The following is a 25,183-nucleotide window of genomic DNA, read 5'->3' as shown; positions in this document are numbered from 1 at the left end:
AAGAATAAATTTGAATTCTCAGACCCTGCACATTTGGAATGATAAGACTGGCTGAATGGAGTATTGGCAATTGACAAATGAATGGGGGGGGGGGGGGGGGGGGGAGAGAAATAGCTGGCAATAGTCTCTCTCTTTTTTCCATCTCTCGTTCCCCATTGTTCATTTTAGAAATTCTTGTTATAATGCTCCATAATTGGCTGTAATGGGGACTTGATTATAAGATATGCTGTATTATAAAGAAAAGTATTTTCAATTTTCTAGTTGGGTTATCTTCTATGATTGCTTGTAGCTTCATTTATGTAAATGTTGATTAAATTCCAATAAAAATAAAATTAAAAAAAAACAAAAAAAAAAGTTTCACTCACACAGTGCCAGAAACACCACACATTGGGCAGATCAACTCCAATACATTCAAGACTTGTATTTAATTAAAAGATAACCAACTTTATTAAAAAAAATAATTTTTCAGTTTACTCTGAAGCCCTGACTAGATGAAACAAATAGCCGGTGTAGCAATTTAGAACTTAATGGATGATACATAAGTATTTCAGCTACCGGTATGTGTTTACTAACAAACCACTTTTTTTTCATGAGGTCTTGAGTTTTTCTAATCTGCAGGACACAAGCTTTGGAGTGTACTTTCTTTCAGCTAATGATTACAAGATAATATAACTGCCACATACAGTTGAAATATTTTTGGAATGAATAGCTTTTTCACTCTTTTCTTGAGTTTTTGATACATATAAAAGAAAAATAAATAAATCATAATAAAAAGGGACAAAAGTTTTTTGGGGTTTTTTTTGGTTTTTTTTTTACCAAAGGGAAGTAAAATTTACTTTAAGTTGGTGATATTCATTATTTTGAATTACGTCTCACCTCCCAATACAGAAGACTGTGCAGGCTTAACTTTCTTAGCACTGGAAATGTTTCTCCTGGCCAGAGATGGAGGAAAGTTTCCAGCTTTAGTGCTAGTCTATGGTCAGAAGCAGGAGTTTTGGTCTGGGACTTGTAGTAAGGATTTGTGTACAAAAATCATGGTTTTGTGCACAAAAAAATAATTTATATAAGCACACAAAAATGCTTTCATTGTTGAAAACATTTTTGTACATATAAAGCATATTTATGATTTGAAAACAAGCTTGAGTGCAAAGTATACTTTGTGTTCCTAACCCCTGATTCACCCCGCCACCCAAGTTAAAATGTGCAATCAGCCTGTGTTGAGCACACATTTTAACTTGAGTTTGTACACACATTCTAATTCCCAGTGCATTAGCATACCATTTGCTTACTGCATCAGGAGTTACTTTTTTTTTGGCACCTGCCTAAAAGAAACTGTGATTTCATTGTTAGTGCAGTCTTAACACAAGGCTTATTATATCATCCTAAACTCTCAACTTTCAGACTTCATCGAAGACAACAAGCTTCTCTTCGCCCCACAACACGGCTTCCGAAAAAATCGAGGCACAGAATCCCTCCTTACCTCTTTGACAGACCATATTTTATTGGGCCTCGACAAAGGAAACTCATTCCTATTGATCTTGTTAGACCTATCCGCAGCGTTCGACACGGTCAACCACGCCATCCTCCTAAACCAGCTGTCGTCCATAGGAATCAGCGGCACCGTCCTATCCTGGTTCAAAACCTCTCTCAACAACAGAAGTTACAAAGTTAAACTCCAAAACAAGGAATCCTCAAGATTTGACTCTGCCATAGGAGTCCCACAAGGTTCTTCATTATCTCCGACTCTATTCAATATTTACCTTCTTCCTCTCTGCCAACTTTTCACCAACCTCAATCTAAAGTATTTCCTATACGCAGATGATATTCAAATCATCATCCCCATCAAAGACACATACTCTAAAACTCTTGACTACTGGGAATCATGCCACCAAAAAATCAAACAACTACTCAACAGCCTACACCTCATCTTAAATTCCTCCAAGATAGAAATCCTACTCATCTCTCCTGAGAACAACATCTCTAACATTACTCTTCCTACCAATCTTCCTACCACACAAGTTAGAGACTTAGGAGTGATAATAGACAACCAGCTAAACTTCAAGGCACACATCAACAAAACAACCAAAGACTGCTTCTATAAACTCCAGGTCCTGAAAAGGATAAGACCTCTTTTCCATGCTCAAGACTTCAGAACGATCATCCAAGCAGTCATTTTTTCGAAATTAGACTATTGCAATACTCTATTGCTCGGTCTGCCTTCATCATACTCCAAACCACTACAGATGGTTCAAAATTCAGCAGCCCGACTACTGACAGGCGCAAGGAAAAGAGACCACATATCTCCCATCCTGAAAGAGCTTCATTGGTTACCTGTACACTTCCGTATCATGTACAAAGCCATATCTGTCATTTACAAAACTATACATCAACTCACCATCCTCGATCTACAAATCCCTCTCCAAGTATACAACTCGACAAGACCTACCAGAGATGTCTACAGAGGCTCCCTCCAAGTACCCCCCGTGACAACGACCAGACACATTACCCTAAGAGATCGTGCCACCTCCACAGCTGGCCCCCTCCTGTGGAACTCCATTCCTACAGTTTTCAGACAGGAGCCCTGCCTCCTAACTTTTAGGAAAAGACTTAAGACTTGGTTATTCAAGCAAGCTTTCCCGGACACAATCTAATGACACATTCTAATGACTCCTCTAAACATTCAGCCCTTAACCATGCCTTTTGTATATAGCATTTAATTTGTATATTGTTTAACCATTTCTATTCTTTCCTCTCTCTTCCTCCTTTCTCCAAGTTCTGCTACCCTTGTTAAATGTAACTGCACCTTCGGTCACCACAGTTCCAGTTTGATGTATATTCTGCACTCCCGTTTTATGTAAACCAGCAAGATATGTTTTCATGATTGCCGGTATATAAAAACCTTAAATAAATAAATAAATCATCCTATAAAGTTGCTAACAAAAACCAGTATCTTGCATTAAGAACATGTTCTGTTACCAGCAAAGGTACAAGTCATGATCTTGTGCCCCACTATATTACAGAAAAGCAATTTATCAACTTCAACATTTTACTATGCAGAAAAGCATATTTTTTCTCCACACAAAAAAGTGTTTGTTATGTTTCACATAAAACATTAGAGGTTTTCTTTATGTGACAAACTGGCTAATCTGTTAAAGAATCCAGACTAAAAGAACAATTAAGCATGACTTACAAAATCAAAAGTAAAAAACAACCTTATTTCACTTGTTGGATTTTATTTCTTTAGTAATTCAGTACTACATTTAAGTATTACTCTTGTAATCTTAAGTAAACCTAGTTTTCCACATATTGTTTTCTGGTCAAGCTGTTCCGTCTGTGATAACAGAAAAATCCTTATTACCTTCCCTGAGTCTTAAATCATAAACAAATTCCAAGATGGTGTTTCCTTGCAAACTGCTGTTTACTGGCAGGGATTTGTCCTAACATGATTTGTAACAAAACTTTCCAAATGCAAAATAAAATTAATAAAATACAATAAAGTAGAAAACAAATCCCCAATCTCACTTCATCTTTCTTGTGTGTCTCCTCTCTTAGGCAAGTATTACAAGGTACCCTGCATTTCCTAGGAGAGTGTGAGTCATTTTCTAATTTGAAACACACATGACCTCACACACCCTTCCCATACAGCCACAGGTCAAAGGGCCTGAGGTGCTAGGCATTTTTCTCATAGACAAACTGAAAAGAAAAAAATACATCAGGCCTAAGGAGTTTTAAAGAAAATTATCAACTGCTTGAATTACTAAATGAGGTAGTAATACATGGCATGGTAACAGAAAGGGGCAATTAGCAGATATTTATAAAATATATTTATACTGTAAAATTAGAACTAGTTTGCATAACCTGCATCTTAGCATTTATGCAAAAAAAACCACAAAACTCAAAACTCTCACCATTGAAATGTTATATTAAAAAAAAAACCAGCAAGAAAATCATTAAAGCTTATGGTATTGCAATAGTAGGATTTTTATCCTTCCATTTTAAAACCTAATGCTTTTCCTTTATTGCTAAGCAATATTTCTATTAACAGGACAGACAGACCCTTGTCCAGTTTCATTTTGGGGTTTTACATACTGTTTTGCAAGAACATATGACATGAACAAATAAGTACCTTAAAGAATATACCTTAATGAATATACATATTTCTAAATATATATGGATGTTAGCCAATATAAAAATTTAACGTATAAAATATGCATTTACTTTGAGTTTGAAATACTTTTACTACACACTGTAAATACATTAGAAATAGGACTTCCACAGTAATCAATAAGTCAAATTTATGGTGGATTACTACATTACTGTTTATTTACTAACAAAGCTTTTGCTGGACAGTAGTCATGCAAAACAGTACAGTAGATTGTTTCAAAGAGGAAACAAGATAACAACTGAAATCATCTGAATCAAAATGCAGATCCAGGTCAAAGAGGCAAGTTAATAATACTGGCCATTGTTTCCCTACATAATACTCCAAACAGCCAAAACACATGAAAATAAGCAAACTACATCTTAATTTTTCCAAAAGGACTTCATTTGTAGTATCTTAAGACAAATGTTCCAAAACCCCTCACATTCTCCTGCCTTTTCCAACAAATTCTGTAGTAAATATTTTATGGGCCTGAGAGCAATGGAATGTAAAGAAACACAAACAGAGCTCATGCAGAACTAAGTAATTCAAGACTAAGCAGATTTATCATTCTGGGAGGTACTTCCACTGCCCTAGGCAATGAGCTGCCATCTGATCAAAGTCACTGTGCAATAGCACTGCTTATTCATATAAACACAGTAGTACAACTTTAGCAGTCTTTGTTAATTAAACCAAAAGAAATTCAATTTTTCCATAGCTAGTAGTAAATAAAAAATGTTGTAGAATTATACTAGCATAATAGAGTTTACATATAAAACAAGAGGGAAAATTAATAGTATATTTGGGTCCAAAGGTAGAGAGGTACCATCAGCAGGAAAAAAACCAATATTGGCCTAGTATAGTCACTAGTCAACCCCCACCTTGAGGACTGTGTATAATTCTAGAGATCATACCTTCATAAAGACATTAAAGGATAGAAACAGTTCAGAGTAGGGTGCCTAAAAGAGTACAGGACAGGCAATATAAACCCTATAAAGAGAAGCTTAATATACTTCAAAACATATTTGCAAGAAGAGAAGAAATAGGAGTAGGGGGGGAAGGATATAATGGTGAGATGCAAATATGTAGTAAAACTCAAGAGAATTTTCTATAGGAAAAAAAAAATCGAGGACAAGAAGCCATGATATGAATTTAAAGGAAAGGAAGCTCAAAGAAAACAGATTTTCTATGGCAAGGGTGGCAGATACCAATAATAGTCTACCAGCAGAGACCAACAGTGTGACAGAATTAAACATGCTTGGACTAGAAAGAGGGCAGTGTTAGGAGGATTGAAAGACTGGGTGTGAATGGGAGGGTACAGATGCCTGAATGTTGATTTAATGTATGGGAACTTATATGCTTAACTACCTCAAAACAGAGGACCAAAGAGAATGGGTTAAGGAGCAATATCCTGCAAGCAGTCAAATGTGCACAGCTGACAGAATATATCCTTAAACTGGTCCTTATTTGCTGACACCTACGATGTTACCATGTCTAGTAGTATAGTACATACTGTGCCATACTAAAATTAAATCCCATCCTAGACATGCGTAGATGTATTCTCCTTTACTTAAGACCTACCACTATATAGGAATAAATACTTGGAAAAACAGCATCCTGTTTCATGCTGCACTACATTCCTTTCACATGAGAAAAAAAAGCAGAACAGATGAGCCCTCCCTGGAAGACTTTTTTTTTTAATAAATCAACTCCAGTCTTGAAACAACTCAGCTGCCCAACACACATCATGTTAAGAGCTCACTGCTTAAAATGGAACAGGAAATACAATGGTTTTACATGTGCCATTCTGCGAGTTTGAGTATTCAAATCTTTGCTAGACACTTTAAATAAACAATAAAATTACATTAGAACAGTAGGTCAGGGCTGCAATACATTTGGCGAAGTTCCCCAAGATAAGACAAATTTACAACATATAGACCAAAAACGAATAAAGTGCTTATCTCCCTTTTTGCTGAACACAAAGTCATAACTGAACGATCAACTTTCCACCCATATGGGAAACTGTCAGATCACACATCTTTTATTTAACTAGATTTTTAAGCATAATTCAGCTTGTTTCATTATTCTAGCTAAATACCTAAAGCATACCATACCGACGTTTCTGATCCCTATTATAACTGAAATTCAAACATGTAATTGCTATTGATCTGATTTCCAGAATCCCCATAACAGCTGTGTTCCAAATCTTCCAACACCATTCCTTAATCCTTTCATGACAAAGAGCCGTGTGAAAACAGCAACCCGTTCCACACCCAGTAAGCAGCAGTCATGAAATAAAGCCCAAACCCTCGCTCTCACAAAAAGCAAACTGAAATCGAAATACATTTAAAAAAAAAACAAACCAAAAAACGTACCAACTCATATTTCGCCGTCAGAAATCTCAGAATCTTTTTACATTTTTCAACAACATCTATTAGGTCTCCAAGTGCTGTCAAAGGTCGAGCAGATAAAGATTTTCAGTCTCCACTCGAACGATTTTTTTTTTCAAGGTCTCTACTGTGTGTCTTCAGGCTTGAAAATCCAAGCAAATCCCTCCCGAGCATGGAGGTTTTCTGGCTGCCCTCTGACGCGCTGTGTGTACATGAGGGGAAACCAGTCTGGGCAATGGAGGCTACACAGGCTCCCGAGCAGGAAATGAAGCTCAGCTTTCACCCCCTCCCCCCCTCTCCCTCCCACTGTGCCTGGCACGGAGGCGGATTACAGCTCCCTCTTTGTCAGCCGCCCTCTGCTCTCTCCAGCATTTAAGAAATCCTGCAGCTCGAAGTGCCGCGGCGCGCCAAGATCTGGGTCATGATAATTTCTTTTTGAGGTCGCTTACATAACGCAGAAGAGCCACCGCCACACAAAACCGAGGCGAAAAAAGACAGCCATGACACAGTGCGCCACCGACCCACGAGAGGAAAGGCTTTGCGGTCGGGACTCGGCGCTCACTGTGAAGGGGCGGGAGGGCGCGTGCGCGCGAACGGTTCTAGCCGAGCAGACACCAGACTGAGGAGACTGCAGTGGCCTCTGCTGCTCGGGGCACGCTGAAATAAGAAAAGAGGCGGGGCTCTGTCAACTGTAACTAATCCGCCGTCACAGGTGCTGATGGAGTCACTTCCAGCACGAGTCACATTACTGATTACTCATTTGGCTGGCCGAGTGGGGGAGGAGGTGAGGGAGGTCATAATTTTCAGCTCCAGACAAAGGCAGACTATAGTGGCGAGTCTGACAGCTCAAGTTTACTGTCCCGGCCACATTCCAAAGGCAGACATACTTTTCACTTTCTTAATTAATTTCATTCAGAAAGGGCACCGCGAGAATATAAATGACAAGTTTGTGGTTTTTTTTTTTTTTTTTTTTACGGACATGAAAATGTGCATTTGTCCACCCAGCCAGCCCCTGCCTCTGGTGTTGCTGCCAGCTGCCGCTAATTTATTCTGTCAAACCGATGCAGTAATCTGAACATTAAAAAACCACTGGTTTTCTGTGCACAATTTTAACGTCTTTTTTTTTTTTTAACTCCAGATTCATAAGCAGTTTAAAAAAAAGCGCACAGGCCCAATGCACATTTTAACTCAGAAAGGGAGGAGGGGCCGTCTCTAACGTGCAGCGTACTTATCTGCAAAGTGTTCGGTTTTTGTTTTTGTTTTTTTACATTGGTGTTAAGTGACAGTGTGGGAACACTGGAAATTTAACTCCATCTCTGATCCTGGAGTTAAGTTTCCAGTACTAAGAAAATCCTGGCCAGGCTAACACACCTCGCCATCAGGGAATAATATTTAATGCCCTTATTTCCATGGCATTTCTATGCAAGGTCGCCAAGCAGTACTCTCATTTTAGAACATTCATTTTGTGAGCGTAAAACTCTTTGCTGCATCAGCAGTAAGGTTTACGCTCACAAAATGAGCATTCAAACGCAGGCAGAACTTGTGCATGGCCAGAATGCACCTTTCTGCATCAGCGTGTGTATGTGATTGAGCATGGGTTGCCTGCATTGCCTGTTAGCATTACGACAATTAGAAATGTCCAACATTTTAGGGAAAGGGATGCTGGGGGAAAAAGGTAAGATACCAAATAGTTATGAAACTGACTAATCAGAGACGGTTCCATGCAGTTTTATTTCTAATTAATGCTACCAGAAATCTAGCTGGGTATAGAAAAAGATCAACAAACAATTGAATTGTTTACATTTTTGTGACGGATATATCCATAATATAGCCGAGCAGACACCAGACTGAGGAGACTGCAGTGGCCTCTGCTGCTCTAAACAATATCCAAATGCCTTTACCTATATTCCAAACTTTAAAGACATCTATTTTTCCAAAAGGCAAAATAGCAGACAGCAAGTAAAATGTTCTATTTCACTGAAGAGTATTATAAATCTAGCAATGTTTAATTATGCATCTCAAGGCCTGTAGTAAATGTTAGCAAGGTTTTCCAAATTGCTTTAGAGACATCACTTCCTACCATGACAAGAATGTCTTGACACACACATTGACAGAAGCAAGACTGAGGGGAATTTAGAAAGAAATAAATACAATTTTCTCTCAAACTGTCTTCCTTACAAAAGAATATTCAAAATTTTCAGTTAATACAAATGATTTGCAACAGTTCTAATGTTTATGAATACTTTTCCAATATCACTGTCATATCATTCCACTCTTAATTTTATATATTTTTAACTTTGTTCAATATTACTGTATGAGCTGTATCATGTTTTGTTTGTAACTCACTTTGTGATTCTTGAGGCAGAAGGGTGAGAAATTATAATTTTTTTGTTTTGCTTCCTTTCCCTGTTCCCTCCTCACAATAGTACTCTGATTATATGGGGCCAGAGAGCAGAGGACTGCCCAGGGCTGCTGCAGCCATGGCTTCTCTTTCTCAGAATCCCGTTTGCAAAGTTGCTCATATTTAAGCAAGACTGCAAGTGGCATTCTTGAGGGTTGTTTGAAGCCATCAAACTGGATCCCTCGCCTATTTGGTGAACATTAGTGCATCATCCCTGTACCCTGCCCTCCATCATGTATTGCTCACTTGGGTTTCTGGGGCTTAAATGGATGCTGCTGCATTTTTTTTCTTTTTAGGACCCACCTTTAGTTTCCTCAGGTTAATATTAAACCTGTTTTTGATAGGTGGCAAAAACTTTATTGAAATCCATGTACAACACATTCAGTATGTACCATGATCAAATTCCCTCCTCACTCTACAACATTGATCAGATTTGTTTGTCTCTCTCTCTCTCTCTGGTGAAACTATGCTGTCTTGGATGTCTAGGGTTAAATGGTCAATTTTCTCAGTGGAAAAGGGTAAACAGTGGAGTGCCTCAGGGATCTGTACTTGGACCGGTGCTTTTCAATATATATATATATATATATATATAAATGATCTGGAAAGGAATACGAGAAGTGCAGTTATCAAATTTGCGGATGATACAAAATTATTCAGAGTAGTTAAATCACAAGGAGGACCTTGCGAGACTGGAAGATTGGGCATCAAATGGCAGATGAAATTTAATGTTGACAAGTGCAAGGTGTTGCACATAGGGAAAAATAACCCTTGCTGTAGTTACACGATGTTAGTTCCTAATATGGAACCATCACCCAGGAAAAAGATCTAGGCATCATAGTGGATAATACTTTAAAATCATCGGCTCAGTGTGCTGCAGCAGTTAAAAAAGCAAACAGAATGTTAGGAATTATTAGGAAGGGAATGACTAATAAAACGGAAGATGTCATAATGCCTCTGTATTGCTCCATGGTGAGACCGCACCTTGAATACTGTGTACAATTCTGGTCGCCACATCTCAAAAAAGATATAGTTGCGATGGAGAAGGTATAGAGAAGGGCAATCAAAATGATAAAGGGGATGGAACAGCTCCCCTATGAGGAAAGGCTGAAGAGGTTAGGGCTGTTCAACTTGGAAAAGAGACAGCTGAGGGGGGAATATGATAAAGGTCTTTAATAGAGATGTGAATCGGAACCGGTTCGGATTCCGGTTCCGATTCACATGTGGGGTTTTTTCCATCGGGCCCAATCGCGGTTTTGTTTATCGGCTGCGCCCCAGCCGATAAACAAAAAACCCACCCGACCCTTTAAAGCTAACCCCTTAGCTTCCCCCACCCTCCCAACCCCCCCCCCAAAACCTTTTACAGGTACCTGGTGGTCCAGTGGGGGTCCCGGGAGCGATCTCCCGCTCTCAGGCCGTCGGCTGCCACTAATTAAAATGGCGCCGATGGCCCTTTGCCCTTACCATGTGACAGGGTATCCGTGCCATTGGCCGGATCTTGTCACATGGTAGGAGCACTGGATGGCCGGCGCCATCTTGTGCTCCTACCATGTGTCAGGGGCTGACCAATGGCACCAGTAGCCCCTGTGACATAGGGCAAAGGCTATCGGCGCCATTTTGAATACTGGCAGCTGACGGTCCGAGTGCAGGAGGTTGCTCCCAGACCCCCGCTGGACTTTTGGCAAGTCTTGTGGGGGTTAGGAGGGTCCCCCAAGACTTGCCAAAAGCCCCTGGTGGTCCAGCAGGGGTCCGGGAGCAACCTCCTGCACTCGGACCATCGGCTGCCAATATTCAAAATGGCGCCGATAGCCTTTGCTCTTACTATGTCACAGGGGCTACCGGTGCCATTGGTCAGCCCCTGTCACATGGTAGGAGCACAAGATGGCGCCGGCCATCCAGTGCTCCTACCATGTGACAGGATCCGGCCAATGGCATGGATACCCTGTCACATAGTAAGGGCAAAGGGCCATCGGCGCCATTTTAATTAGTGGCAGCCGACGGCCCGAGAGCGGGAGATCGCTCCCCGTGCCCCCACTGGACCACCAGGTAATTTTAAAATGGTTTGGGGGGGGGTTCGGGAGGGTGGGGGAAGCAAAGGGGTCATTTTTAAAGGGTCTGTGGGTTTTGGGTTTTTTTTGGGGGGGGGGGGGGTTTAATTGGGCCATCGGCGCCATTTTTATTAGTGGCAGCCAAAATGGCGCCAATGGCCCGACAGCAGGAGATCGGTCCCGGGGCTTCCACTGGACCACTAAGTACTCGTAAAATGTTTTTGGGGGGGGGGTTCGGGAGGGTGGAGGAAGGTAAGGGTTTAGTTTTAAAGGGTCGGGGTGGGTTTAGGGGTTGCTTTGGTGTGCCGGTTTTCCCGCCCTCCCCCCAAATAACTCCTGTTAGTGGACACTAACCCATTAACAATTTTTCACGATAAATCGGGGGAATTTCTATTGTATTGCGCACTCTATTTTTGACGATTTAAAAAATATCGGACGATTTTTTTAAATCGTCAAAAAACAATTCACATCCCTAGTCTTTAAGATCATGAAGTCTTGAACAAGTAGATGTGAATCGGTTATTTACACTTTCGGATAATAGAAGGACTAGGGAGCATTCCATGAGGTTAGCAAGAAGCACATTTAAGACTAATCGGAGAAAATTCATTTTCACTCAACGCTCAATTAAGCTCTGGAATTTGTTGCCAGAGGATGTGGTTAGTGCAGATAGTGTAGCTGGGTTCAAAAAAGGTTTGGATAAGTTCTTGGAGAAGTCCATTAACTGCTATTAATCAAGTTTACTTGGGGAATAGCCACTACTATTAATTGCATCAGTAGCACGGGATCTTCTTGTTGTTTGGGTAATTGCCAGGTTCTTGTGGCCTGGTTTGACCTCTGTTGAAAACAGGATGCTGGCCTTGATGGACCCAGCATGGCAATTTCTTATGTTCTCACTGAATTTAAAGTATTCCTCTATCCTTTTCTTCAGCATTGATTCTATTTATTTATCCACCACTGAGGTCAGCTTAAACTGACAGGAATTTTCCAACCTCCTCCCTTCCACTTTTATAAAGAGATACTATAACCATTCTTCTCCAGATCTTTGAAATCATACCCATCTCCAAAGAACGATTGAACAAAACTAGCAATGGAGCTGTCAGCACCAATGCAAACTCCCTTCACATTCTCACATGGAATGATGGCAAATAAAACATTTAAATAAATAAATAATATAAATTCCAGCATGTATCCCATTCGGCCCAACTGCCTTATCCACGTTCAGCTTTGCAAGTTTCATGCAGACTCTTCTCTTCCATAAAAAGGTTGTTGCCTACTTGTCTTCTATGAGTATTGATATTTATTTGTACTCATTCTCCAGCTTTCTTCAGTGAATACTGTACAGAAGTATACAATATTTCTTTTTCCCCTTCACCTGCCATGCATTCCTTTCCCTCAACTCTGTCTTCAATACCACCCCCACACTTCCTCCTTTTACCAAAATGCCTCAAGTAAATCTTGACATTTTGCTTAACTATTTTCTCCACTGTTTTCTCCCTTGATCTCCTAGTCATCTTCTCTTCTTGTATCCTTTTCAGATATAATTCCCTGTCATCCTCCCTCTGTGAGCCCTTATAGCTTCTAAATGCTATTTTGCCCTTCCCTTTTCAGCCACTTCATTTGAAAACCACACTAGTGTCTTTACCATCTTGTTTTTATACTTCCCAAACATGGACCTGTATTTAACTTATTTTATAAACTGTGCAGCAGGAGCAGCACAATTTATAAAATACCTCTCATCACTGACCAGAAAATACACACATTTCAGTTTACAAAATTCTTTATGCAGGGATCTGCATAGTTTAGGCACCTGTTTTATAGGCATATAATGTGTGTTAAGTAATCCTAACATGTATATGTAATAACCCTCAGGTTATGTGCAGGGGCAGGTATTTTATAAAGTTGGTTGATATATGCACATATTTTGCTTTTGAAAATACTTGTGCATGCAATTCCAAGCACCAGTTGACCCACACCTTCACGAGGTCACCACATACTCCAAGGCACCCCCCACCTGAAAAGTGCAGACAAAAGAGAAGTCAGAATTTCCACAACTTGATTACCCAATGTAAAAGCAAGCACATATGTTTGATGATGCATATACATACTCAGTTTATAAAATATGTACTTCCAAACCTCGCCCCAAAATGCTCTTTGTATGTGTATATTTTTCCATGCAGCAATAACGTACTCCCGCCCTTCTGAAAATTCACTTACTGCGCACAGAGATTACTTATGCACATATTTACTGACTTTGCACACGCAACCTCTGCATAAATCTTTGAAAATTAACCTCTATAAGTTTTATTGCCCCTATAATAGCTCCCGTTAGCTTTACCTACTGTTTTACTCCAGCTAGGTCTTCCTACTCTGCCAGTGCCTCCCTTAAGAACCTCCCCAATTTTAATGAAGCTGGCTCTCTTGAAGTCATAAGAACCTAAGATATGACATACTGGGTCAGACCAAGGGTCCATCAAACCCAGTATCCTGTCTCCAACAGTGGAAAATCCAAGTCACAAGAGCTTGGCAAGTACCCAAACATTAAACAGATCCCATGCTAATGCCGTCAATAAGCAGTGGCTATTCCCTTTTGATTAAAAGCAGTTTATGGACTTTTCCAGGAAATTATCCAAACCTTTTTTAAACCCAACTACGCTGGCTGCCTTAACCACATCCTCTGACAACGAATTCCAGAGCTTAATTGTGTTGAGTGAAAAATAATTTTCTCCGATTTGTTTTAAATGTACTACTTGCTGACTTCATGAAGTACCCCCCCCCCAAGTCCTTGTATTATCTAAGAGAGTAAATAACCATTTCACATTTACCCGTTCAAGTCCTTTCATGATTTTGTAGACCTCTATCATATCCCCCCCCCCCACCCCAGCCATCTCTTCTCCAAGCAGAACAGCCTTCACCTCTTTAGCCTTTCCTCACAGGGGAGCAGTTCCATGCCCTTTATCATTTTTTTCACCCTTTGTATTAAGATAATTTTAGGGAGCTAGCTAATTAGTAGATTAGAACATTATTGTATGCAAAGGTGGGGTTGATAATGGATCAAAACAATCAACAATAATTTATAAATGTGGATCAATATATGTGTACTGCATATAGCTTAAGCATAGGGATCTTTAAGGCCTAAAACTGTAGCATGCTGTCTTTTGTTTTTCTTTCATGGTATACATGAGCTGAAGATAAAGCAGGAGACTGTTCTTCCTTACATCTGATGCGGCAACCAGAATTGCACACAGTATTCAAGGTGCAGTCTAACCACTGAGCGATAAAAAGGCATTATGACATCTTCCATTTTATTTGCTATGCCCTTCCTAATAATTCCATTCTGTTTGCTTTTTTGATCACCACAGCACACTGAGCCACCAATTTCAAGGTAATATCAACTATGACAACCAGATCTTTTTCCTAAAATGGAATCTAACATCGTGTAGCTACAGCATGGGTTATTTTTCCCTATATGCATCACCTTGTACTTGTCCATGTTATATTTCATCTGCCATATGGATACCCAATCTTCCAGTCTCTTCAAGTCCTCCTGCAATTTATCACAATCTGCTTATGATTTTGCTACTTTGAATAATTTTGTGTCATCTGCAAATTTGATCTACCTCACTCATATCTCTTTCCAGATCATTTATTAATATATTAAAAAAAACATCAGTCGGGATACAGTTCCCTGAGGCACTCCACTGTTTACCTTTTTCCACTGCGAAAACAGACCATTTAATCCTACTGTTTCCTGTCTTTTAACTTATTTGCAATCCACAAAAGGATATCGCCTCCTATCCCATGACTTAACTTTTCTTAGAAGCCTCTCATGAGGGACATTGTCAAACACCTTCTGAAAATCCAAATACATCACTTCTACTGATTCACCTTTATCCACTTGCTTATTCACCCCTTCAGAAAAGTATAGCAGATTTGTAGGGCAAGACTTCCATTGAGTAAATCTATGCTGGCTGTGTTCCATTAAACCATGTCTATCTAAATGTTCTGTGATATTATTGTTTGTAATAATTTCCGCGAGTTTTCCTGGCACTGAAGTCAGGCTCCAGGATCTTTACCCTTTTCTATTAAATTACTGTTCAATGATAAATGGATCCTAAGGTGACCAGTTACTGTGACATTAGATATACTTTTCTTTTTCAATTTAATCTTTATTGAAGTTTTATAATAATTACAGACAGTAATAACATGTCTTAGATTTTCCAGGGAGGACATTACAATATCAGTCTCCAATTAGGAGAGAACAGAAAGCAAATTTAATTAAAAAGAAACATATATTTGCCCTAACCCTGTATTTACTATGCAAAATGGGGGAGAACAAAAAGAAAAAACTGGAGCAAAATGAATTAAGCATTAATATCATTACATATTAAGAAAGAGAGAAATTGCAGAACAATTTTACACGTTGGCATTCCTAACAGGTTCCTCCCTATTGTCCCCTCGTGAATTCAAAAATATCTCTAACTGTTCAGGTTCCAGAAAAACATAACGCACATCATTTATTTTCATTATACATTTGCAAGGAAATCTTATTGTTATTAAAGCTCCTAACTGGCGAGCTCTGGGACACATTGACAAAAACCTTTTGCAACGCAATTGCGTGGTTCTTACTATGTTGGGATAGACCCAAATTTTTTCACCTAGATACATTTTATTACGATTTTGGAGAAAGGATCTTAATTCACTCTCTCTCTCTGCTGGCAACATAAATCTAATAATTAAAGTCCCTCTTTTTTCCACTTGTTCTTCCTGTGTTGTTTCAAGGAATCTGGATAAATCCATTAATGGAGATTCCATATCTGGTGGTTCTATTTGAGTATTCACATTCATACTGCCATGCCTTTGGTCATTGAGAAAATACATTTTCAAAATATTTGGTAATTCTCCACTAGGCCAAGACAATACATCCTGCAGATACTTTTTAAATTGCTCTTTCGGGGAAATTAGTTTGCATTTTGGAAAGTTCAGGACTATTAGGTTATTATAACGTTCACTGTTTTCTAAATTCTCCATCCTCTCTTCTATTTTAGAGTCTCCCTGACTCAAATTAGCTTGAACAGACTTAATCTGTTGGATTTGTAAGTCCATTTCTTGAATTTTATTTGAGTGGTCTAAAACCTCTGGATTCACAGCATTAAGCTGTGATTGCGAGTCTTTAATCACTGTTGTTAGTGAAACAATTGCATTTTCAAGCAATCCACACCGCATCCAGAGTCACTACTGAGGGTTTAACAAGTAATTTTAAAGCCAAACCTTCTTGCTGTTCCGTAGGTTCCTTAGGGAGATCTGCCTGGCTCCTTACTTGTACAAGCTGTGCTGGCAAGTTTCCACCAACTTTGCTTAAACCTCCAATATTTGCCTCACTCAAGGCAGTTAAAACTTCTCTGCCCTGGGGCTGCCCCGTTAGACCTGCGAGCGGAGCTCCCTCGAAGGCCATTTCCCCCTTCAAACATCGTCCGTCCATGGGTCAAGGCCGGTCCAATCGCGCTGGAATGGGCAGGAGGTGAAGGAGTAGCCGGCGCTCCGGGGCTGAGAGATGTTTCGCTGAGCAGCGTCAGAGCCTGCTCCACCTCCAGCGCTGCAGCCGACTCTCCCGGAGCAATTCCCCCTGCGGCATAGGACTCCTGTATCTTCGTTTGTTGTAAGGTAGGTTTCAGGGTGGTCGAGGTACCTTCCCCCTCACCTTGTCTTTTCTTTTTGTGTGCGGCATTTTCTTCAAAAAGGCAAAAAATCTTAACAAGTCAGGAGCACCATCTCACCGCGTCTTTCTCTCATGGCGCCATTTTGTTCTGACATTAGATATACTTTATGAATCGCATGCACTAGGTCAAGTATTGCCAAGTTGCTGTATATCCACATTTGGATTAAGGACTGTACTTGGTATGGTGGTGGTGAGGAGGATGGTAATAGAGATGACTGCCCTTGTCCCCACACTACCACGGTAACCCCATCCCCAGATTTACAATTTCATCATTCCAGTGCCCACTGTGGTTGATTGGCTCTATGTGCTGCACCTTCCTAAGATCAGCCCTGACTTGGATAACCACATTTCTTGGGTGATTAATGGTCTTAAACTGTCTCATACTTCAGGATTCACCCAGAATATGCACTGTTGTTACTTCCTACATGTGATATCAATATTTAATCTTAAAACTTGGTGATCATACAGTTAGAATCTAACAATGCTCAATATCCACTCATTTTCAGATTTAAACACATGAAGAGGGAGAACAAATACAGCAAAATTACTTACTTGTAATAGATGTTCTCTGATAACAGCAGTTCAGCAAGCTGTACGCAAATGGATAACATGACTCTGTATGTGCTAGCATGAAGGACATCTTTCAGAGCTTTCTTGGAAAGCTTTTGAGCACGTGTCGGGATTTGCATGCACTGCTGCTCTTCAGTTTACTGTATAACTAAGCTATTTAGAATAGTAGAGAATAATTCCCAATAGGAAAATTGGTAGGTTGCATGGGTCGTTGCACTGCTGTCATCAGAGAAAACCTATTACAGGTAAGCAGTTTCGCTTTCTCTGCTGACAATCAAATGCAGTGAGCCATACTGATGGGACTCCTGAGCTAAGGGTTGTCTTCAAATAATAAAGGGAAAGAAGAAACAAGGAGATACCTTCTATACTATGTAATAAAAGGTAAATAATCAAAATTGGATGCTTATGTGCAAACTCTACAGGTAGTTTCTACCAGTAGGGTTTGCACCATAATCAAAGCTAAAGTACTCGGGTATTTTTGCTTTGATTATTGCTCAATGAAAAATTATCCATAGAGATTTACACCTGTTTTCTCTACTAATAATTTTTCAGCAGAAACGTATTGGTCCCAGGAAAGGGGGGGAGGGGCACAGATTGGATGCCTATTTAATCTTCCACCCTCTCCCTACCTGTGGGACCACCTTCACAGTCCCTGGGTAAAATTGTCCAGACAGGCTGGACAATTTTTAAAGACTCAATTTCCATGGATAATTTATTTATTTATTTATTTTAACATGGATAGGAATTTGAATATTGCCCTCCCTAACATATAACATACAAACAAATAAGAAATGGTCCCAAGGGAGGAAATTAGGCTATACTCTGCAACTAGATCTTTTAAGACAGATGTCCAAATCTAGAATCTTGACTGAAGGCTACATCTAGAGAGTAGTGACCATTGAATATGTGGACAAATCTCCACATTTCAGCTTGTAATCTTGTGTCTAAGGAGGTAGATTGCCAACAATGGTCCTGACAGAATGGATCTTGATATGTCCTTCTAAGGTCAGATTTGTCAGAGCATAATGAGAACCGCAATCTGTTAACCATTTAGAAATAGTGTTCTTTTTCACTACGATGACCCACCTGTTGGGATCAAAAGAAACAAAAAGTTAGATGGATATGCAAAAGGCTTTAGTTTGCTCTAGACAAAAAGTGACAACTCTTTTGCAACCTAAAGTATAAAGTACAGTTTTCTCCTTTATGTAATGTGGCCAATGAAAATATATTGGAAGAATGAGTGCCTGATGAAAACGAGAGTCAGACATCACCTTAGGCAAGAACGTGGGGTGTGTGCAGGGTACCTCCCTGTATGATGGAGCTTAGTGTAAAGTGAATAAAGTCACTAAAAGTCTGCAGGTACTGATTGTGAGATGAAATGACAGCCACCAAAAATTTGACCTTCCAGGTTATGTATCCGAGCTCACAAGAGGCTCAGAAAAGGCTGTCATTAGCTGTGTTAAGACAATGTTGATGTTTCAAAGCAATGACAGAGGCTTTAGGAGGGGCTACCACTGAAGTAGACCCTGCATTAGCTTGAAAACTAAAGGCTGCATAAAAATTGGGTTTACTTCTATAAGGTGGTGATATGGGGCATACTTTGGCAGAGTTTAATTTTAAACCAGACTCAGAGGTATAAAAGATACTCAACCAGTTTCAGTGTGGAGCATGAAAAAGGATCTCTACCAGTCCTATGGGCCTCACCCCACCCCCCTCCCCCAGCCAATCAAGTTTTCAGGATATCCCTAATGAATATGCATGAGATTTATTTGCATGCACTTCGTGTATGCAAATATTTCTCATATTCATTAGGGATATCCTGAAAACTTGACTGGCTGGGGGGACCCACAGGACCAGTCTGAGCACCCCTGTCTTAAGACAGTGTGAAAGTTACCAATTAATACCCTCTCTACATCCAGGCTGTGAGGACTAGAGACTGAATATCAGGATGGAGTAAGGAGCCTTCATTCTTGAGTTATTTGGCTTGGACAAGACCTTAGCTTAAGTTCCTTGATGGTCATCTTAAACAGGAAAGAGAGCATCTATTTCATACAACATGGAACTATAAGGAATATGGATCTTTTATCCCTTCTGAGTTTTACTTAACTTTTGGTTATCAGAGTTACAGGATACACATAAGGAGACCTAATCCTTTAACAAAGGAAGATTTGTATCTTTCTGTTCAGAACTGTTGCAAACAAATACATCTTGGGCAGAATCCACTCAAGGAAAAGTCCTTTGGTCATGTCCTGATCCAAGTACCACTTAGGGAAGGTGAAGCAAATGACAACTTACCCTCTGTCCTGGATATTGCCCCTTCCTGCCAGATAAGTGGCTCTTAAGACTGATTGATCACCCAGTTTCAAATCTTACTACTTCCCAAAACATAACTACTTTTTTTTTTTTTTTATTTCAACTAGGAAAATTTTATAAGCCAGCCTATAAAACCTTCAGAGCATTCAGTACAGCCCTCATCTTCAAGAAGTTAATGAGCAATTTCTCTTAGAGGAACCAGGGCCTTGTGTGTGCGGTTCCTCTAAATGAGTTCTCTAATCCAGGTTGGACACATCTGTGGTTGATACAATTTGATGCTGAGGAATTTGGAAAGAAAGTTCATTTAAAATGGAAGCACCATTAAAGACAGTAAAGTCTTTGAGCTCTTTAGAAATCTGGGTGTAACTAAGTCTAGAGCAAGTCTAAATCTGTTGCGAACGTTGCTGCCCAATGTCTCCACTCCGCCCACCTTACCTCTTTGGCGACTCCCTCTTTGGTTGATGGAGGTTTGGCTGCCGCGGCATCATTTTGCCGACCTCCTCTGGCGTCCCCGGACCGGCTAGATGCTGCCTTCTGCCATGTTCTCCTGAGGCCTAAGGGCACGCGGCATGGCCCCAACTCAAGTACCAGCTGTGGTGCGAACCTCAGGGGCATCCCCCTGAGATGATGTCATCATCACCAGATATTTAAGGCCTCTTGTTTTGCTAGCTAATCGAGTTAGCAAAGGGTTTCCTACCTAGCTGCCTCCAGGTATCGCTGCGGATGGGATTCGCACTCCTCTTACCTTGCTACTCTGCCTCCTCGGACTTTACCAGGGGTACTTGCTCCTCGGGGGCCTCGCTCTCTCTTTTGCTTTTCAGGTCGCAGTCTGGAACCGGTACTCGCTCCTCAAGGGCCCACGTTCCAGGACCTGCTACTGAATATAACTTCCGCCAGGAAGTCATTGCTGCCTACACCACCAGTGAGTTACCATCTCTCTCTCAGAGCTTTCCCTGGAACCAGGTACTTGCTCCTCGAGGGCCTACTTCATTCCAGCTCCTGGGCTGTTCCAAGAGACTATTGTGTGAGTGTTACCATCAAGGTTCTGTTCCTGAACTCTGCATACTCTACCTACTCGCTATATTCAGTTTCTCTACAGCTCAGCCATCCTAGGATCGCTGTTCCAGTGCCTGAGGGACTACAGCCCAGCTGGGCTCTTCCAGCTCACTACTGCCACCTCTGGTGGTTCTTTAAAACAGTTTAATAAAAGAACCAGTGTGTGTTTGTCTCCCAACTCTGAGCCTGACCGTGGTCCCTCTCGGGATCTTCCCCCATGGGCGTGGTCATCTGCCACCGGCCCAAGGATCCACCCACAATTATCACAAATAACGACAAAATCCTCTAGTGTTCTTGAGAAATATATGGAGTAAAACCCCTACCATTTCTCCTGTAGAAGAACAAGTTTCATCACATGGGTCTACAAGAGGGAGAACATTTTCAGCTTCATAAGTTCATGATGCACAAAAGACCTTAATGCTCTTTTGGAAAGCAATTTTTTGGGGACATTGAGAAGGCATAATTTTTAGCAGTCCTTGACAATCCAGAGAACCCTATTTGAAGTTACATGGTTTACAAAAAATCTCAGCCTTTCTGCCATAAGGATCCGGCACATGGATTGAAAGCAAACAACCAAAATTGGACAGAACATGGACTGAAAGACTATTTCTTCTGGACCCAGTCAAAAATAAACTCCAGGTTTGACCTAATGTCAGTGAAAGGTTTTAACTTTTACTTGTATTGGTGATGCCTTCCACACTGAGCTTTGAGGCAAGATGACCGTTGGAAGTGTCTATTGTGAGACAAATGCCTCTTCTTCCAAAATCAGCTTTACAACTTCTGACGTGCAAGATGTGGGTTAGAAGTGGAAGCTAATGATCTTTAAGGCCTTGCCTCTACTCTTGGATGGCCAGGTCACCAGCATGACTATGTTCAGTTCCTTGGACCTTCTCCGCTCAAGGGCCAGCTTTGAGCTACATTTATTACAATGGCCAGGCAAAATCACTCTCAGCAACAATTTGCACAGAAGTCACACAGAAAGACATTGTGGCCTTTGTTTAGGCACTTGTATTTGGTGTGATCTGTGATGGACAATTGGGAGCACTTAAGCACCTCTTGAAGCTGCTGACTTATTTCTTGGCAACAGTACTAAATCAAAAATTGAAGAAATTTTCAAAGTTATATATGTGCCACCTGAGAAAATTCACGGCTGTGCCGCTAGAGACAAACACTGGCTCATGCAGTAAGCTGTGCACTAGTGAAGAAAATGAAATTCAGCTTAGAAAATTGATTAAAGACCTTTCAAATTAGACTAAAGGAAGTAAACAAAAATTCCTGACTAAAAAACAGGTGAGAAATTTCAAAGAATTGCAGATGGTGGAAAATGGTGAGGGTACATTATGATGTCCTCCCAATAAAGGTAATATAGACAACTGAGTGGCACCAGAGTAGACAGGACATGGGAAGCTTTTCTACATGCTTAAAAGTTTTGCTGAAAATGTCTGGAAGATTGCTTCTACACAAGCATGAGACAGTCATGAAATCTGTCTGTGTGGCTCATTATACCTGCTTGTCATCACAGGGAAATTAACTTCTATTTTGAACATAACACGCAGATTCTTTTTAGTTTCCTAAAAATACAAAAATTGCTGTTTAGTAAACAAGTAATAAGCTTTAGCTAATCATCTTATAACATTATTTAATGGATCCTTTTCACATAAACACACAGTGGTGGATTTGGATAGAACCCTCTCACTTCTTCCTTCATTTTACATTTAGGGGTTAATCTAAGATTTAGATCTAAGCTGCCCACTTCGTCCTCACGCATCATCCAGACCAATCAGAACCAGCTACTTAGGCACCCTATATGCACCTCCAGCCAAGTCATTGCTCAAGAAACGTGCATTCTCGACTGCCAGTCCCTTTCACTAGAATGCCCTCCCCACGGACCTTCATCTAGAAACTTGTAGTCGAACGTTCAAAAAGAAGCTCAAAACTTGGCTTTTCACAAAAGCCTTCACTTAAAGGTCTCTCCCCGAGCCTTGATTCAGGGCTAGATTCACACATTTCATACTCCAATACGCTAGATGTCTGATGCTGTAACCATTTAATCTTATAATTTATTCTCATGATTTTACCTTGTTAGATGTACGTTATGCTGTACTCATGCTTATTAAGTCTGATGTAAATCTAAGTTTGTTGACTTATTTTTAATAGTTTTAATTTTTAAGTCTTGTTCTCTGCTTTACTTATAAGTTCTTACGACGTTAGCCTTATTTGTACCTACTTGTTCGATGTAATTTCCAACTTTGGTTCTATGTAAACCGACGCGATATGTACTAGTACAGGAACATCGGTATATAAAAGCCTTTAAATAAATAAATAAATAAATAAATAAATAAATAAAATAAATAGTCTATATTAAACTTTTGTTGCAGAGAAAAAATCCAAATCATTGCCTGTTGAGTGCACAGAACATTTTCACTCTTCATCAAACTTACTATGTAAATTGCTGTAGCTACAACTCATCATCAAGTCAGGAAACAAAAGTCGTGTCCATTACCAAAAACACAAGGCTTTGCTTTCTGACATATCTTTGAGATTATAATATACAAGCCAAACTATAACTAAAAATGTCAAGAAAGTCAGTTATTCACAGATGCAACACCAAGTCCTGCAGTAGATGTAGGAAGCACATTTGGTTAGATAAAACAGAAAAGAAACACCTACTAACATACGGGCCGATACAGTACAGCGTGCTCTGGTGAAGTGCACTGTTAGCCCGCATTTGGACGCACGTTTTTGACGCGCTAGCTTTACTCCTTACACAGTAAGGGGTAATAGCGTGTTGAAAACGTGCATCCAACCCCCCTGAAACTAATAGCGCCCTTAACATGCAAATGCATGTTGATGGCCCTATTAGTTATTCCCGCGCGATCCAGAAAGCAAAATGTGCAGCAAAGCCGCACATTTTAATTTCTGCTGGCTCCGGGGAAGTGTACAGAAAAGCAGAAAAAATTGCTTTTCTGTACACCCTCCGACTTAATATCATAGCGATATTAAGTCGGAGGCCCCAAAAATTAAAAAATGTAAAAAGTAAAAAAAAAAAAAAAAGTAAAATCAGCCCGCAGGTCGGAAGACGGACGCTCAATTATGCCGGTGTCCGTTTTCCGAACCCGTGGCTGTCAGCGGGTTTGAGAACAGACGCCGGCAAAATTGAGCATCGGCTGTCAAACTTGCTGACAGCCGCTGCTCCTGTCAAAAAAAGAGGCGCTAGGGACGCGCTTGTGTCCCTAGCGCCTTTTTTTTTTTTTTTTTTTTTTTTACTGCGGGCCCTAATTTGCATAGGCCACCCTCCTGAATTGCGCGTCCAGGAGAGTGGCCTGTGCATGCACTGGAAGAGTGGGCGCTCACTGGCTCTCCCGCACGTTTTTATGTATGGGCCTGTTTGGAATTAAATAGCACAGCAAAACCTTTCATAAGAATAAAATGACAAACACGTTTTATTTATTTATTTAGGTTTTTTATATACCAGCATTCATGACAACAGTCACATCATGCTGGTTCACAGTAAAACAGGGGTGCATGATAAACTTCAAACTGGAACTATGGTGCGGAAAAAAGCAGTTACATATAACAAGGGTGGTTGAACTGGAACTATGGTGAGTCTGTTCTCAAATCCTACTCGTCTACGCCCCTCCGGGCTTCCTGGAAACAGACACCTCCCCTCTGGTTGAAATAACCACCTCTCATACATTTGGACGCTCCAGCAATAATTTTAGGAGATTTTATGAGAGAGGTGGTTGAAATAACCACCTCTCATAAATTTGGACGTTCCAGCAATAATTTTAGGAGATTTTAATCTGCACATTGACAACCCTACACTTTCACCCAACTGTGAAGCCTTTCTCACAGCCCTCTCAGCTCTGGGTTTCAAACAGTTAGTTAACAAACCCACGCACAAAGCCGGCCACACGCTGGATCTCATCTTCGTCAACACTGGCATTAAGCCTGCATCTCACCTTAGTTGTACAAAGGTCCCTTGGGGTCAGATCACTCACTCATTTCAACCTCATTCTCAATAAAAGATACCAGCACCTCACGCATACCCTCACCCTCCTTCACATTCAGAAAAACATGTTCCTCCGAAGATCTTAGTAATCACTTGGTATCACAACTCCACCTCATAGACTTCACCGATCCAAACTCAGCTCTCCGTTCCTGGAACAACATCACAGAATCTATAGCTAACAAGCTATGTCCACTAGTAACAAAAAAATCCCATTCTAACTCCTCCAAGACAGCCATGGTTCACTACAGAATTAAGAAAGCTAAAACTAATTCTAAGACAAAAAGAGAGCAAATGGCATAAAGACCCATGCGCTAACACTCTATCCGTCTACAAATTTACCCTTCATCAATATAAATCCACTACTTTAAGATCTAAAAGGGACTTTTACGCATCCAAGATCCATGACCTGGTCTTTGAGGCTAAAGCCCTCTTTACCTATGTATCTAATCTCACACAAAACCCCCCCGGAGATTTCCCTTAACCAAGCTCAATCTAAAGCTGAAGAACTAGCGCTATATTTCAGTAACAAAATCAGCAGC

General features: G+C 40.4%; 1 protein-coding gene across 6 annotated transcripts in view; it reads right to left on the bottom strand.

Annotated features, from left to right (window-relative positions):
* The window catches only part of JMJD1C (jumonji domain containing 1C), a 597,281-nt gene that overhangs the window by 293,288 nt on the left and 278,810 nt on the right, over positions 1-25,183 (bottom strand). For 2 of the 6 annotated variants that reach the window (XM_029609733.1, XM_029609732.1), the window contains exon 1: positions 6,517-7,375. The exons of the other annotated variants lie outside the window; for them this stretch is intronic. The gene's annotated coding sequence lies outside the window, so the exon portion shown is untranslated. Of the gene's footprint in view, positions 1-6,516; positions 7,376-25,183 lie in introns of those variants that run through there. 6 annotated transcript variants of the gene reach the window in all.

The sequence above is a fragment of the Rhinatrema bivittatum genome, chromosome 7, assembly GCF_901001135.1.
Source record: "Rhinatrema bivittatum chromosome 7, aRhiBiv1.1, whole genome shotgun sequence".
NCBI classification, from domain to species: Eukaryota; Metazoa; Chordata; class Amphibia; order Gymnophiona; family Rhinatrematidae; genus Rhinatrema; species Rhinatrema bivittatum.
Note: the sequence above shows the minus strand (reverse complement) of the source record. Positions and strands in the feature narration are given on the sequence as shown.